Below are 17,426 nucleotides of genomic sequence, written 5' to 3'. Positions count from 1 at the left end.
GGCCTTATTATTACTCACAAATGGTGAAGCTATTATTGAATTACGCAGGCAACCCTAACCAAGTGCCAGGAAAGCTTTTGCAACACACCACACCATCAATTATTCTCCAACAATTCATACATTCTACAGAAAATGTTTTAGAAATGTTTTAGTGAGTTTTAAATCACTCTGCCTGTAAAGTCAGGATGACTCTGTATCATGAGTCCAACTGTACTGTACAAAGAAAATTCATAAGTACTAGAAAAGTTATCTAAAATAGATTTTACATATACATGGGTGTTGTAATTTTAAATTGAGACAACTCTGGATCTTAAACGGCTATAAGCTACCTTTCGGAAAGCTGGGAAACTCTCCAATCCAATGATACAAAATGTGTGAGTTCCCTGCCCTGAAAATTCATAATACCTTGGAGATTAAGACCCTGATTTAGCAAAGCACTTAAGTATGTGCTTAACTTTAAGGATCTGTTTAAATCCATCCTTATCCAGCAAAACACTTAGGCACATGTTTAAATTAAGTAATTTTTTTCTGTTAGTGAGTAGTAAGATGGGTTAGTAGGTAGAGTATAAATGATGTTTCCAAAGGTGCATCACAAATGAACTTATTGTATGGCTATCACTAACAAGTAAGTGGAGTTTGCATGCCACTGCAGAAGCACTGTGGAGATTCCACTCCTGGAGATGGTGGTTTTGGAATTCTAAGCTACAGGAATTCTTCGCCTGTCCCACAGTAAGAGTACAAACCCAAGAGTTCATGACATCTTGTACCTTTGGAAAAATAATATTTAAAAAAGCAGATCACACAAAAATTGATCTTTCTGCAATTTCAAGAGTAATCATCTGATTTTAGAATCTAGCAAACTGGAGGGAAAATAGGTACTAGGCTGCCAAATGTCAGAACAACAATTATACAAGCAGTGCTAGAGACAGGAAGCAATGTTCATTTTGATACAACTGTTTGGATTGAGACTATTCTGATCAGCTGTCCAGTCTTCTAAGGGCATGGATTAATCTCTGAACTCTGCAGCTGAAAATAACCTTCTGCATTTGAAATAGCCAGATTCATCTTCTTTCAGCACACTTGTTATTTTCCTCCTTCTTCATAGAGCAAGGTAATTCAGATAAAAACAAAGTGATAAGTTTCAGAGTAGCAGCCGTGTTAGTCTGTATAAGCAAAAAGAACAGGAGTACTTGTGGCACCTTAGAGACTAACACATTTATTTCAGCATGAGCTTTCGTGGGCTGCAGCCCACTTCTTCGCATGCATAGAATGGAACATGATAAGAGATAAGCTTGAAGGGGGTGAAGGCATCGTAAAGTGGCACTTCCCTGCGCCAATCTGTTGCTTACAAAATATTCAAACATGCTGCTTAAATGCTCAAGAAAGCAACTGCCTTCTCAGAGTGTCAGCAATAATTACTTTTTGGGCGTCTTGCCCTATAGCAGGGTTCTTAAGAGGCATAGTTGCAAGTAAGCTTTATTGTGTCTGAAGCATATTTTTCCCTGAGGTCAAACCATCAGTCGGACTAATAATTTCTGACATCTTGCCTATCATGTTATGAGTTTCTTCAGGGAAATACAATATTAGTCAGCTTCCTTCCAAGGTAAGGTGTCAAGAATAATTATAACAACAAAGGAGCTATCCTCAGGGAAATCTGCATTTCAGATTTGAAACATTACCACAAGAAATTGTAGAAAGGAGACAACCCTTCCTATTTCTTGCATCACTTCTGACAGCTCAGCTTACCATGAAGAAGCTAAACAGCGACAGAAGTTGTAAATCATATATTGTAGAGAGAGTAATGAAAGAGTAAAGAAATTAGTAGTGTCCTAACAGGAGAAGGATGGCAAGAGGTACCATGAGCTGCAGGAAAGGACAAAAGGATCTCAATAATAATAAGACACCCCAAGCATTATCCATTAACCTACCTCAACAATAATGTCCATCTTGCTTTAGAGAGACACGGTGGGTGAGGTAATATCTTTTATTGCACCAGCTTTTGTTGCTGAGAGAGACAAGTTTTCAAGCTTACACAGAGTTCTTCTTCAGGTCTGGGAAATGTACTCAGAGTGTCACAGCTAAATACAAGGTGGAACAGATTGTGTAGCATAAGTAGTTAACATGTATTTCAAGGGACAATTCAAAGTGAAGTGGCTCATTAACACCTCTCCAGTGATAGGGTGAGTGGGGGGTAAAGAGGTGTTTAAAAAAAAAGGCTTAGTGGTTTAAGTGGGTTATAGATTGTTGTAATAAGCTATATATCCAGTGTATCTATTCAGTCCATGATTTTTAATATCTAACAAAATTATGAATTTAAGCTCCCAGGCTCGTCTTTTGAAATACACCAAGAAATCTGTTATCTACAGCCAGGCACTTGGGTACCACAGAATATACTCCATGGAGAAAGTCCTGGATATACATCATAACACACTTAAAACTGCCTTCATCAAACAAGGATACTCAGAGAAGCAGATTGCATCATGGAACAGGCCACTAAAATATCCCAAGAAAACTTGCTTCAATACAGAAATAAATCCCCCTCCGACCACACACCCCTAGTTGTCAAACTACCACCCCACCTGAACCTATACAGGTATTATAAAACAATTACAACTCATACTTGATGGGGACTGCACCCGCTCTTCTGGCCTTCAAATAACCTCCAACCTCGCCAAGCTCATCATCAGAAGGAGGCTCCCCCCAGACCAGAACCCACCAATTCAAAGTGGCACCAGACCCTAACAGAACAGATTCAAAAATGGTAGACATATCTTCACAACTACAATGTCCAACACACCTTTCAAGATTCATGAGTCCTACACATGCCTATCACAACTTGTGGTGTACCTCATCCAATGCACTAAATACCCCCAACTACAATGACGGGGGTGAAACAAGACACTCATTATGGTCTCAAATGAACTCACACAGAAAAATGATAAAAGACAAAAACAGCACACCATGGGTGGGTGAACACTTTTGAAAAAGTGATCACTCCATTTCTGGTCTTTCCATACTCGTCCTCAAAAGGAAACCTGCATACCGCCTTCAAAAGACGAGTTTAAATTCATAACTTTCTTAGACGCTAAAGATCACGGAGTGAATAGACACACTGGATGTATAGCTTATTACAACAACCTATAACCCACTTAAACCACCAAGCCCTTTTTTTTTTTTAAACCTCTTCTTCCTTCACCCTATGACTGTAGAGGTATTAATGGGCCACTTCATCTTGAATGGTTCCTTGAAATGTGTGTTAACTACTTATGCTAAACAATCTGTTCTACCATGTATTTAGCTGTGACACATTGAGTACATTTCCCAAACCTGAAGATGAGCTCTGTATAAGCTCAAAAACATCTCTGTCTCACCACCAAAAGTTGTCCAATATCCAAGTATATCCAATAAAAGATATTACCCTCAGCCATCTTGTCTTGCTAAGGGGAGTACTTTTCAAACATTGCTGTGGTTGAGTTTCATATACAGACTATATAGCACCTTTATCATACTGCACAGCAGATAAAGCTGCTTGAGAGTTTTCTAGACGCACATGATGGTTGCTCACTTGAAAGCAGCAACAGCTTTGCAGATTTATTTTTGGATACCTAACCCTTTTAGGTATCCTACCTCTTAGAACCAAGGTAGGAACACAAAGAGACACAGAAGCAAAAGCAACCTCTGTAGAGCAGTAAAAACACATATGACTTGAGAGAGGTCTGTGGCCCTAACTCCACAAACCCTTAAGCATGTATTTAAGTGCTTTCCTGAATAGGGCTTATGTTCTGAACTGTGGAAAAGGCCTTGAAAAATGTTACCTGTCTCAGCAAAATTATTTAAGTATGAATCATTATATTAAGTAGCATTTCTGCTTGCACATTTTGAGACTGTGACAATCACATGTCCATCCCACCTCCTGGGCCTGTACAACTTCCTCCTCCTCTCCGTTCTCCCAACTCTCTCTTTCCTCACTTCACCTTCCCTATTCCAGCAACCTCATTTCCTTTTTCTCATTCTCTCTTTACCCCATCATCCCCACCAAAATTACACAGGATGAATTTGAATACAAACTTTCATCTGACCTCATTTATATGCTGTACCTCTTTTTCCCTATTTTTTTTAAATGTTTGGGCTTTTTAGGTAGTAAGCTCTTTGGGGCGGGAGTGGAAACTGTCTTTCTACATGTTTGCATAGCATGTAGCACAACATGATCCTGATCCCAACTGGGACCATGCGGCATCAGTGTAAACACTGTGACGACTACTTCTAATGTGAATACCACAAATATTTGTTTCTGTCACATATCAAATTCCTTCTTTCACGCTAAAACTTTAAGATGTCAGGCAGGAATTTTTCACAGCCTGTATTTAGAGAACTGCATATACATAGCTAAGTGCACTATGTTTTTTCCCTTGCCTCCCCAACATATATTTGACTAGCACAGCAGGAAAGGATATCTTATTACATGGATCAGTGGTCCCATCCGGTATGGCAAACAATGTTTTTGTTCTAACATTTGAATTTTCCACATATTTCAAATATTAACGAATACAAAGGTTACCATGTTAGAAGCTGAAGAGAGGGAACTGGAGAACCTCTCCACTCCAGGTGTTGGTGCATCCCTGCACCTTCGCTCGGAGATTTTGACAACAGCACTCGTAGCAGTCGTGTACGTGCAGAGCCTGCCCCATGTCCTGAGTGTGCTTTAATAGTAAGTGTGCGTGACCAGTCTCCTCATTCTCTCTCCACAACAGAGGCTACCCCAACTCCGAAGAAGAGGGGAGGAGAATGGGTAGTGGAACACCCACAGGGACACTCATCTCGAAGAACATCAGTTACTTCACAGGTGAGTAACCACCTTTTCGAGAGAGAGATGTCCCTGTGGGTGATCCACTCCAGGAGACTTAAAAGCAGTGTATCTCAAGGAGCTAGGGACTCTGGAGCTCGTAGGAATGAATACAGCTCTGCCCAATCGTGTATCAGTGAGAGATCCCTGAGTAAGAGCATAAGGCTTAACAAATATGTGTTTGGAGGTCCAAGTGGCCGCTTTACAGATGTTGGCCAGGGGAACTCGGCATAGAAAAGCCACAGAGGTAGCTACAGATCTAGTGGAGTGAGTCCTGATGCAGGCTGGAGGAATTGTCTCCTTTAATTGATAGCATAGACGGATACAAGCAGAGATTCAGTTGGAAAGTCTCTGGATGGAAACAGGCGTGTCCTTGAATCGGTCTGCAACGGAGACAGAGTCTGGAAGAGGTTCTAAACGGTCTGGTTCTATCCAAATAGAAGGACAAAGCCCTGCATACAGCCAATGTATGCATTGTGGATTCAAAAGAGTTTGCACACGGTTTAGGAAAGAAGGTTGGTAGGTGTACAGGGACTTTGGATCTGGTAGGAATGTGGTAGATAATACAGCTGGTTCGTTGATGTGGAATGACGAATGTACCTTTGGAAGAAATTTGGGGTGTAGTTGAAGAGTAAACTTGTCCTTAAAAAATATTGTGTAGGGTGGGTCCGCCATGAGAGCCGCTATTTCTCCTGCATGTCTGGCAGAGGTGATTGCCAATAAGAATGCTGTTTTCATAGAGACGTGTAAGAGGGAGCAAGTGGCTAGGGGCTCAAAAGGTCGTTGTGTTAAATAGACTAATACTAAGTGAAGGTTTCATGGAGGAGTAGGAGTTTTAATGTCCGGGTATAAGGATTGGAGCCCTTTAAGAAAGTGCTTGGTGATTGGATGAGCAAAAACAGAAGTACCGTCGAGGATGTGAAAAGTTGTAATAGCAGCTAAGTGGACTTTGATGGAGCTGAAAGAAAGGCTGGATTGCTTAAGGTCTACTAGGTAATCAAGTATGGCCAGAAGAGGTGCGGAAATGGGAAGAATTTGGTTGTTTGAGCACCAACGTGTGAATTGTTTCCACTTTTGGAGATATGTGGTGCAAGTAGATTGTGTTCTGCTATGTAAGAGTACTCTTTCAACATGTTCAGAGCATGCTAGTTCTCTTTATGACACACATGGAGGAACCAAACTTTGAAGTGAAGCATGGATAGATTGGGGTGAAGAAATCAGTCGTGTTGCTGTGATAGACGCAATAAAATCAGTGGACGAATTGACATTCTGGTGAGGAACGGATACCACGGTTGTCTGGGCCACGATGGGACAATCAAAATTACCGTGGCACAATCTGTTCGTATCTTCGTCAGAATTCTGTGGAAAACCGGTATTGGGGGGAAAGCATACATTAAGTGTTGAGCCCATAAGATCAGGAATGCATCTCCTAGGGAATGTTTGCCCAACCCCACTCTGTAGCAAAATTCGGGACATTTCTTGTTCTTCGTAATTGCGAAGAGGTCCAGGGTGCAGGGAGGGATAGCTCAGTGGTTTGAGCATTGACCCACTAAACCCAAGGTTGTGAGTTCAATCCTTGAAGTTGGCAGTTTAGAGAACTGGGGTAAAAATCTATCTGGTCCTGCTTTGAGCAGGGGGTTGACTAGATGACCTCCTGAGGTCCCTTCCAACCCTACAATTCTATGATAAAAATGTGGAATATGTTGTGTATGATCATGTCATTTATCTCCCTTTTGTGATCCCAAGGAAAATGTCTGCTTAGTTCATCCGAGGTGGGATTCAGGGCCCCGGGAAGACAGGTGGCTGATATCCAGATGTTGTTCACAAGGCACCAATTCCAGAGCTTCATGGCTTCTGTGCAAAGCGAGTGAGATCGAGCCCCTCCCTGTCTGTTGATATAGAACATGCATGCAATGTTGTCGGTCATTATCTGAACATGTTGGTTCCGAATGAATGGGAGGAAGTACGGCAGGTGTTGGGTATGGCTCGCAGTTGTAGGATGTTTATGTGTAGAGAGGCTTCGGTGGCAGACCATAGCCCCTGGGCTTTGTGGTCAGACATGTGTGCTCCCCATCCTGTGAGGAATGCATCGGCAGTCATTATGAGTGATGGAGCATCCCGGAGAAAAGGGACTCCTGAGTAGAGATTGGAGGGAACTGTCCATGTCATAAATGGATAGGTAAGGTAAGGGTTAAGTTTCTTTTACCTGGAAAGGGTAACCAAACACCTGACCAGAGGACCAATCAGAGAACTGGATTGTTTAAAGTCAGGGGCGGGAATTTGTATACCAGGGGTCTTTGTTGTTTGCTCAGCTGTGAGTAAACAAGGTTTCCTCCTAACTCCATCTTATCTTAAAGTTTCTTCTAAACATCTGTAAGTACCCAGGGAACGCAAAGTAATTCGGCTATGATGATCTTTGTGGTGTATTTACCTGTATGTTGATTTGTTGGACTGGTTTAATTGGGCTATCTTTAAATCAGACTGTTTTTTCATATCTTCTTATAAGCAAGAGCCTGTATTGAGTTTCTTAATGCAAGATTATTGTTTTATATTTTCTTTCTATTTTTATATAAACTTTTTCTTTTAAAACGTGTGGAAGTTTCTTTTCCTAGGGAGGCAAAGGGAAGGGAAAAGCCAGGCTGTGAGCTATTTTCCTATTGCTTTCAGGGAAGGAGCAGGCTACGGGGCAAGAGACAAAGAATCATCTCTGTTCTCTTGTGGTTGAAGTTTTTTTCCTGTTACTGCTACGAGAGCAGACACGGGGGAAGGCAAAGCCAAGCTGGTGGCATTTTGCATCTCAATTGTCCTGAGGGTAGAGAACGCTTATCGCTTGGGAAGTAGAGAAACCGGTTTCTGTGCAAGGCGGGGAAGGAGGGGAGAAGGGATTTTTTCCCCTGCTTTTAGCATCCAAGGGATTTGGAATCTGGAGGTCCCACCCAGGGAGGGTTGGGGACACCAGAGAGAGGAAAGGGGGAGGTCAGGCCCCCTAAAGTAAATTACCTACCTGACCTGGTGGCAGCCCAAATACCCAAGCTGGTAGTGAGCTTGGGGGAGTTTCAGGTAAGCCCCCAGACTTTTGGACGCAAAAGTCCAGGTTTGGGACAGGACCAGATTGTGGACGCTAAAGTTCAGGTCTGGGACTGGGAGGCTAGATTACCACAGTCCACTGTCGGAGGGAGTCTGACTCTGAAGGGTATGGATAGAGGCTTGTTTAGAGCATGTATGTTCTGTCTGTAAACCGTGGCCAACCAAGTTTGGAAGCACCTCATTGTATAGGCATGCATTTTTGACCACGAAAGTACACAAGGCCATGTGGCCTAATAGTTTCAGGCAGTCTCGTGCAGTGGCCTGGGGACTGTTGCAAAGTTTTGTAGCCAGAAATTTTATGGTGTTGAAATGATCAAGCGAGAGAGATGCTATTCCTGTTTGAGAGGTGTGCTCCTATGAACTCCAGTAATTGGTTAGGAGATAAGGTGGATTTGTTTTTGTTTATTTGTAGGCCAACGGAAAGGAAGCAAGCGACGGTAAGCTGTATGGATTGAAGAGCTTCATCGGGCGTTGAGGCTTTGAGGAGACAATGATCAAGGAAAGGAAATATTATAACCCCTCGTTTCCTGAGATGGGCAGTGACCACCGCTAGGAGTTTGGAGAAAACTCAGGGAGTGGTAGATAGGCTGAAGGGCAACACTTTGTTTAGAAAAAAGTGTCAAACCAAGGGTAAAATGAAGAAAACTTCTCTGGGCTGGGTCAATAGTCACATGAAAATAGGCATCCTGTAGGTCGAGGGCTGAAAACCAATTGCCCTGCTCCAGCGCTGGGATTATGGTGGTGAGGGCAACCATTCTGAACTTTTGCTTTTTGATAAATTTGTTTAGCCACCTGAAGTTGAAGATCAGTCATCATCCCCTGGTTTTCTTTTCTGTTAAGAAGTAATGGGAACAGAAACCTTTCAGTCTGTGTTGTTCGGGCATAACTTCCACTGCTCCCAATTGAAGGAGACGATGTACTTGTTGGAGGAGTGGTTGCTCATGAGAGGGGTCCCTGAAGAGGGACGTGGAGGGGGGTGGGAGGGAGGCAGGGAGAGGAAAGGGATAGAATAGCCAATTGTGACACCTCTAAAGCCCTCTTGGTGGTGGTAATATTTTACCATTGATGGGAAAAAGTGCATAGGCGGTGACCAAAAATAGGGGGAAGCAGTGTAAGCACTGAAGTGGGAATATTGCAGGGGTCGGCAACCTTTCAGAAGTGGTGTGCTGAGTCTTCGTTTATTAACTCTAATTTAAGGTTTCACGTGCCAGTAAAACATTTTAACATTTTTAGAAGGTCTCTTTCTGTAAGTCTATAATATATAACTAAACTATTGTTGTATATAAAATAAGGTTTTTAAAATGTTTTAGAAGCTTCATTTAAAATGAAATTAAAATGCAGAGTCCCCCAGACTGGTGGCCAGGACCCAGGCAGTGTGAGTGCCACTGAAAATCAGTTCAAGTGCCGCCTTCAGCACACGTGCCATAGGTTGCCTATCCCTGGAATATTGTTTTCTGAACCCTCAACCAAGGCTTCAAATTTGTTTATTGGTTGGAGGAGGATGAGACGCTGCCAAGGAGTTGACATGGCGGCATTGGTATCTGGGTGTCTGGCATTGCTGTTGTTGCTGTTTCTTGTGAGATTTATGGAATTGCAGGGTGTATGCGGGGTAGTGTGGTCACTGGTAAGGCTGGTATCTAAACTGTCGCCTTCTGGTCATAGCGGTTTGAATTCCCAGAGACCAGAGAGTTGCCCTGGAGTCTTTCATGGAGTAGAGTACGTCATTCGTAGTGGAGGCGAATAGTTTCTCACTGTCAAAGGGGAGATCCTCAATGGTACTCTGGACCTCCTGGGGAAAGGAAGAGGATGAGAGCCATGAACCTTGGTGCATCACAACTGCTGTGGCAGTGGACTGTGTCACAGTATTGGCTGCATCAAAGGCGGCTTGAAAAGCAGTGTGCGAGATAATTTGTCCCTCGGAAACTATGGCTGTAAATTGTTGTTTCTATTTTTCTGGAATGTGATCAATAAAGTCCATGAATTTATTGTAATTTTTGAGGTCATATTTTGCTAGAAAGGCTGTATAATTAGCAATGCGAAATTGCAACGTGTAAGAAGCGTATACCTTACACCTGAGCAGATCTAATCGCTTACTGTCCTTGTTGGAAGGAATGGAGTCGGGAAACTGGTGTTTGTTCTTTTGGTTGACTGCGTCTACTACCAGTGAGTTTGGCGCTGGGTGAGTGAAAAGGAATTCTGAGCCCTTGGAAGGAATAAAGTACTTCCGGTCCACTCATTTACAGGTAGGCAGGCTTGTAGCTGGAGTTTGCCAGATGGCCTTGGCAGGTTCTAGAAGGGCTGCGTTGATAGGTAATGCAATTCTAGAAGAAGAAGAGGACTGCAGGATGTCAGTTAGCTCATGCTGCTGTTCAGGGACTTCCTCGAGGTTAATTCGTAGCTCATTGGCAACTCTTTTAAAGAGGTCCTGAAATTTTGAGAAGTTGTTCGAAAACATCGGGGTAGGAGGAAGCACTGCTTCATCAGCCGGAACAACTGGTTCTACTGGGTTAGAGGCAGGTCATGATTACTCTTGAGGTTGTGACAGGGCTGCCTGGCGTCTGGAGCCAGTAGCAGGGTCGTCAGCTGGTGGTACCGAGCAGGTCTCACACCTGGCTGCAGTGGTATAATGTGGTGGTCCTGAGTATAAGGAGCCCAATATTGCCACTGTGGCGGGAAGGGCATGGGTGCCATCCAAGGATTTATGCACCATGGGGCAGGACCCTCGGATGAGGTAGCTTTTCTATGACCTCTTGATTGGCATCTGTGTACGGGAGATCTGCTAAGGTGAAAATTCTCCCTGCAGCCCAGATTCCTCATTACTGGAGGAAAGCTGAGTGGACCTTGTCTGTGTCCAGAGAGAAGTAGGTGTTAAGTAGGGATGACTGCAAGATAGGTGACACCAGCAGGTCCCTTGACTGTGTGAATTGCGGTACTGCAGTGCCTCTGTGTGGCGAGGGCTGCATGAGAGGAATTTGTTGTGAAGGGGGTTCCTCTGCACCAGTGTCCTGAGCCTTCTGTCACTGCTGGCTAGCTGAAAGGCTGACAGTGCTGGGACAGTGAGAGGAGCCTGTGAGGGGTTAAGCAGACTAGTATGTATTGGCACAGCTTCCATTGCGGTGCTGAACAGTTCCGTGTGAGAGACAGGCAACTGAAAGCCTGAAGCCTCGGCACCGGAAGTTGGCGTGACCACTACGAGTACTGCTGTAAAAACCTCCGAGCGAAGGTGCAGGGACACACCAACACTTGGAGTGGAGCACCCACAGGGACATCTCTCGAAGAAGAATGCAGAGCTCCTTGTCCTCATTACAGTGTAAGATAAAAAAATCTTTCCTTGAAAATAGGCTCACTTAACGTAAGTTGGCTTATGTCAGACCTGGAACACAGTACAGAGAAAACCAAGAACCGAGGTATGTGAAAATACGATAGATCAAAATGAGACTGTAATCAACCACAGATTTTAGAACAAGATTGTTTTTTAGAGCAAAAATTAGAAATTCAGGAGAAGAAAATGGATATCCGAAATGTTCCAATTTTAGGGATCCCTGATGAAGAGGAAGCAACTTTTCTTACATTATGTATTTGCAAATTAATCCTGCAACTGCTAAGACTTAATGCTATGAATGGCTACGGGAAGGCATCTTAAACCAGATCCTCCAGGGCACTAAGATGCTGATTTCAGGGCACTGATTTCAATGAAAGTTAGATGCCTAAAATACCTTTGAGGATCTGGATTCCTGTTACTAGTATGGGGTGACCACAAATAAAACAATGCAATGTTAGGATGAGCTCCACTATACCAAGACTTATGATTAAACATCTGAGTATGACCAGCAAGAAGTAGAGCTGATGTCAACTGATCTAGGTACTAGTGTGACGGCTGTTACCTTGGCTGACATACTTAGCACAGAACAGGGGACTTTCAAGTTCCAGAGCTAAAAGCATGCAACAGCTTAAGATAATAAACCAAGACACTTTAGCTGGGGTTGTAACAGACTCAAGCCCTCAGAGGCCTGGGCACAGAGGGGATACCTGTAACACACAGCAGCACTTAAAAGTATCAGGTCAGATCTTGGGAAATGGGACTTCTAACACAGTAAAACATTTGATGAAACGTCAGAAGTTATATCACACCAAAGGAGGAACAATTACTACCTTCAGTTCCTCTCAATTTTCAAATGAATCTTATAGGAAAATTCTGCCAATTTAAGCAAAAGTTGAAATTTTTCTTATTGCCATGGGGGCTGCAGAGAAAGCACTAAAATCAGCTGATGGTGCTTTCTCACATGAAGGGCCCAGTGGCAATGCAAATTGCTTTTATATGGGAGGAGGAAGGCGAAAAAGGTTTTGGTACAGATTATAAATAAATGTGAAAGATATGCTAATGCAAGGATGTTAATTATGAGCTGGGATATTTTACTCTTATGAAACTGACAAAGTTCAGATGAATTTGGGGACCATACAATTCCTTAGTGACTTCTTTGTGAGCCATAAAATGGCCATAGAGGCAGACTCTGTTGCAGAAAGTTGATTTAGTGTTGACCCAAGCCACATCGATATATGAAGAACCAATCAAAGAATTGAAATGTAGGATCATATTTCAAGTGATTTGACAGAGAAAGAAAAGACTGAACCTAGATGTAAAAGAAAACAATGAGCAATTAAAATAAAAATGGAAGCTTAAAAGATGTTATTGATTAAATTATGGCACATAAACCAAGAAGTTGGCTGAATATGCCAAAATGCAACTTTTCCCCCCAAACTATGTCACAGAGCTAAAGCCAAGAGCATCTACATGAATGGAGAACAGCACAGAAATATCACATCTCCTTTTGTAGGTTCAGTGTCTGCAGCACAAACAGCTATATTTGCCAAAGTGAAGCAATTTGTTAGCGTCAGAATTCTGGCCTGTAAATTGGATAGTACAGTATAATCCAACGTTATCACAAGGAAAATATAAAAATGATAGTTAAGGAAAGGGTACTGAAATATAATGTAAATCTTGTTTCATATCTGGGATATAAAATACCAGCAGAAGGACAAGTTGTTATTATAACTTGTTTAGAGGTTAGTAAACAGACCTCATTTGTTGAGCACTGGAAAGGAAACCCACCCCCTTATGGAATACCCTGGAGAATATTAATGGCAACAGTCACAGAATTAACAGATGCACGCATTCAGCAGCAGAAAGGAAAGAAACAGGAAGTAAAATAAAAAGATTAAATAGTTTAAACATTTTGAAATATTTACATTTTAATATTTAATAAAAGTTATTAAAATGCAGGGTCATTACTGCAGTGCTGGCTTCAGTTTTCTGAGTTTAAATGTTGATTTTCTTTTAAAATGTTTTGAGGTTTTGTATGTAAAACATGCAGTTGTGAACACAGAATACATAATTGCACATGCAATTTCTGCTTGTTTACTTTGAAGTTCTGTGCACAGTTACTTATTTTGTATATGCAACACGTTTTCCTGATATATAATTTTCAAAATATAGGTCTCAGTCAGCCAATTAACTGCTAGGAAAGATGAGAGAGGAAAAATGAGAATGTAAAGAAAAAACTAATTACAGAATATGGAAAAAAACAGAAGTGACTTAACAACAAAACTGTGATATAACATGAATATCAGCTTTCCTCAGAGTAGTTTCATTTATACAGCTGCAGTATCTGGCATGCTAATTTACCTGCCCAATCCTAACATTCAAGTTTACAAAATTAATGAACTGAAATGTAATGCAACTCATGGCTAGACCGGATTATAACAAACCACTAATGCTACTCAAGATCATTTGAATTCTGCTAATAGAGATGTCCAACATGCAAGAGAATGTTATACTAATAACCCCACCTACTGCAGTAATGGAAAACAACTAAATAATTTCTCTAATGCTCTCTCACTCTGAGGATTCTCCATAGGGTTCATGCACCACTATAAGAAATGAATGAAAGAAGGTCAGATTCAAACCTGAATTTTGTTCTTTGGGCTGTATATTCAAGGTATAGATGTTTGAACAGTTGTACTTAAGATGCAAATCAAAACACTGTATCCTTTATTTTTGGTTAGTTGGGAGTTCACACAGTTCACATATCATCAAAAAAAGCAAACTTTAGAAAACAAAAACACCAAAAATGATACTACCATCCTCATACCAGGAAAATAAGAGGTTACTCACCTTCTGAAAAAACTGATTCTTTTAGATGTATTTTCCCCTATGGGTACTCCCCTTCGGGTGTACATATGCCTCTTGAGCACGAATGAAAACTTTCCATTAGCCATGTCCATTTGGCCCACACATGTGCCCTATAACTCCTCATGCTGGACATCGAAATTATATAGGGATGCATAGGCGAACTGCTCTCAGTTCCTTCTCCATCTGAACATCCCATAGAGAATTGTCGAAAGCACAGGGGAAGAAGGGCAGGTAATGGAGTACCCATCCAGGCACACATCTAAAAAACTGCAGTTACTGCATGAGATGAGTAACCTCTTCTTTTCCAAGTAGCATCCCTATGGGTGCTCCACTTCAGGTAGCTTCCGAGCAATACCCGTAGGAGGAGGGAGCTTCATAGTTGAGTCTAGAACTGAAGATAGGTGCTTGGTACTGCAGTACTATCAGAACTGGAAGCATGGATCAATGAACAATGTTTAGAAAATGCATGTATTGATATCCATATAGCAGCCTTACATGTCTCAGGCACTGTCATGTTCTGGAGTAATGCTGCAAACGTTACTTGTGAACAAGTACAATCTGCTATTGCCCTTTGGGTGGATGAACACTGGCTACATCATAACAAGTGGTAATACACCCAGATATCCAACTCAACAAGCTTGAGCAGAGATTGTGACCCCTGTGGAGCTATCTGTGAAGGAAATAAAAAGTTTAGGTGAACTTTCAAAACTGTTTTGTTCTATCTAAGTACAAAGCAAATGCCCTTCTAACATCAAAGATATGAAAACAGGTCTCCTGAAGACAGTTATGTGGTTTTGGAAAAAACACTGGTAGATGAATAGATTGGTTAAGAGGAAACTCTGATAGTCCCTTAGATAAGTATTTAGGGTGCAGGCGTAAAGAGAGTTTGCTATTGTAGAACAGTGTAAAGGAGATGGGATCTGCCATCAAGGCTCCAAACTCTCTGACCCAGGGGCGGCACCAGCACACCAAGCGCATGCTTGGGGTGGCAAGCCATGGGGGGGTACTCTGCCAGTTGCCGCGAGGTTGGCAGGCAGGTTGCCTTCGGCAGCATGCCTGCGGAAGGTCTGCTGGTCCCGCGGCTTTGGCGGACCTCCCGCAGGCTGCCGTTGAATCTGCGGGACTGGGGACCTCCTGTAGGCAAGCTGCCGAAGGCAGCCTGCCTGCAGTGCTTAGGGCGGCAAAATACCTAGAGCCGCCCCTGCCCCAACCCTACAGGCTGATGTGATGGCTACTAAAAAGACCATCTTAACAGATAAATGGAGCAGAGAGCAGGTTGCCATTGGTTCGAATGGAAATCTCATTAGGTATTTTAATAGCAGATTGGGGTCTCTAATCTGGGGGAAGAGAGTCCCCAAGCACTTAATAAACCAAGATGACATCGGGTGGGCAAATATGGAGAACCCTTTACTAGGAAATGAAAGGCTGATAATGTGGCCAAATGGACCTTAACTGAACAGACAACCTTATTTCTTTAGATCCAACAGGTAATCCAGGATGACAGAGTGGCAAACACCACCGACAGAAGAACCTTTTAATTTCTGCAGGAAAATAATATGGGTTGACTCGTTTCCGTTGTTCAGACCAGTAGGATCCTAATCCTATAAACCATGGAGGAACCACAACCTAAGGTGGAGAACCTTTACGTGGGGGGAAGCACATGACCCACATCCTGGGAGAGGAGATAAGGAATGGTCAGAAGCTTGAACATCAGTTGAATGCATAGATGAAGCAGGTAAGGATATCTAGCATGTACCAAGGGTAGCAGCCAGATTGCCACCATAAGGATAACTTTGGCCTTGTCCTGTCTGAATTTGTTTATCACTCTTAGCATTAGCGGTGTTGGGGGAAATGTATAAAACAGACCCTTCTTCCAAGGCAGGCATCACCCAAAGAGTGGTGTCCCTGACCTCTTGGGAAGAACAGAGGGCACTTCTTGTTCCTGGAGATGGCAAAGAGATCCACTTCTGGAAGTATCCCTCTCTGAAATATACTGTGGAGAATTTGAGAGTCTAGCTTCCATTTATAGTCCTGCTGAGACCATCAGCTGTGGTGTTCCGACTACCTGAAGTTTGGATCTGATGAGCTAACGCACTAGCTCCATAGTTTCGTGGCTTGTCGATACAGAACATGCAGGATATATTGTCTGTCATGACCCAGACTGATTTCCACTGATGAGAGGTAGGAAATGAAACCAGATGTTCCTGACTTCCCTGAGTTCTAACAGATTGATGTGGAAACTGTTTTTCTGAGGTATCTATCTGTCCTGAGTCATGAGGTCAGCGAGGTGAGCTCCTCAACCCAACAGTGATGTGTTTGTTATCACAGTTACTCATGGAGCAGAGTGACAGAAAGAAATGCCTTCACAGACATTGAGTTAATCTTTCCACCAGTTTGGGGAGTTCCTCACTCGGAGAGGAACTGTCATAGGCCTGTCCATGGAGCCTCTGTCAGTAGAACAGGTTGTTCTAAGTCAACCCAGGAAACAGCAGTTGAAGGTGTATATACCTTGCCCCCACCAGGGATTGTAAAGTAGCCTTAGAGTCCTTTAGTGCGTACAAGGACCCATCAGTGGTCTCCAAGAAAAGCTTATGACCACTGAAGGATGGGGGTTCCTCAACAGTGTTCTAGTCTTCTTTCAGAAACCTTGAGAGTTGGAGTCATGACACCTTGCACGTAACTACGGCGGTGGAGATGGACTTGGCAGAAGTATCCAAGGATGCTTGAAGAGCGGCTCTGGCCAATAACTGGCCCTCTGAAATGATGGACTGGATAACCCTAAACAAACTATTGTAGAAACTGTAAACAAAATAGCTAATGCATGCTCAAGGTGAACATGTTAAGGCTCTGTCTCATACCAAGGTGATTGAGAAGGGCAGCTCAACCTGTGCATCACTATATAACTTTGGCATTCAGCACAAAGACACAAAGTACATGTATGGGCTGAACAGACACTGCTAACAAAATCTCTGATCAAGGGCTCAAGAGGCACATGCACACCTGAAGTGGAGCACCTATAGGGACACTATGCGAAGAATTACCAGTTACTTTAGTTAAGTTTCACAGAAAAAACCTCTTAGAAACAGTCTTAATTGAGAATACCATGACTACTTACATCAGCAAGAAGATGCACAGTTGTGGACATTAATGGTTGTTAGCTACTGCAAGAGGACTTTTCACATTGTTTTTTGAGGTACCCTTATAAAAGATAAGCTATTTTGTTTTCATTTCTCAGCAATGATCTAATTAAAAAATCCAAATAAATATTATGAATTCAGGGGAACGGCTGGCATATTTCCAGACCAG

At 42.6% G+C, this 17,426-nt stretch overlaps 1 protein-coding gene across 1 annotated transcript in view; it reads right to left on the bottom strand.

Annotated features, from left to right (window-relative positions):
* UTRN (utrophin) overlaps positions 1-17,426 on the bottom strand; it is a 615,035-nt gene that overhangs the window by 51,573 nt on the left and 546,036 nt on the right.

Source organism: Chelonoidis abingdonii, chromosome 3 (assembly GCF_003597395.2).
Source record: "Chelonoidis abingdonii isolate Lonesome George chromosome 3, CheloAbing_2.0, whole genome shotgun sequence".
NCBI classification, from domain to species: domain Eukaryota; kingdom Metazoa; phylum Chordata; order Testudines; family Testudinidae; genus Chelonoidis; species Chelonoidis abingdonii.
The sequence above is the reverse complement of the archived record's forward strand: the minus strand, read 5'-3'. Positions and strand labels throughout refer to the sequence as shown.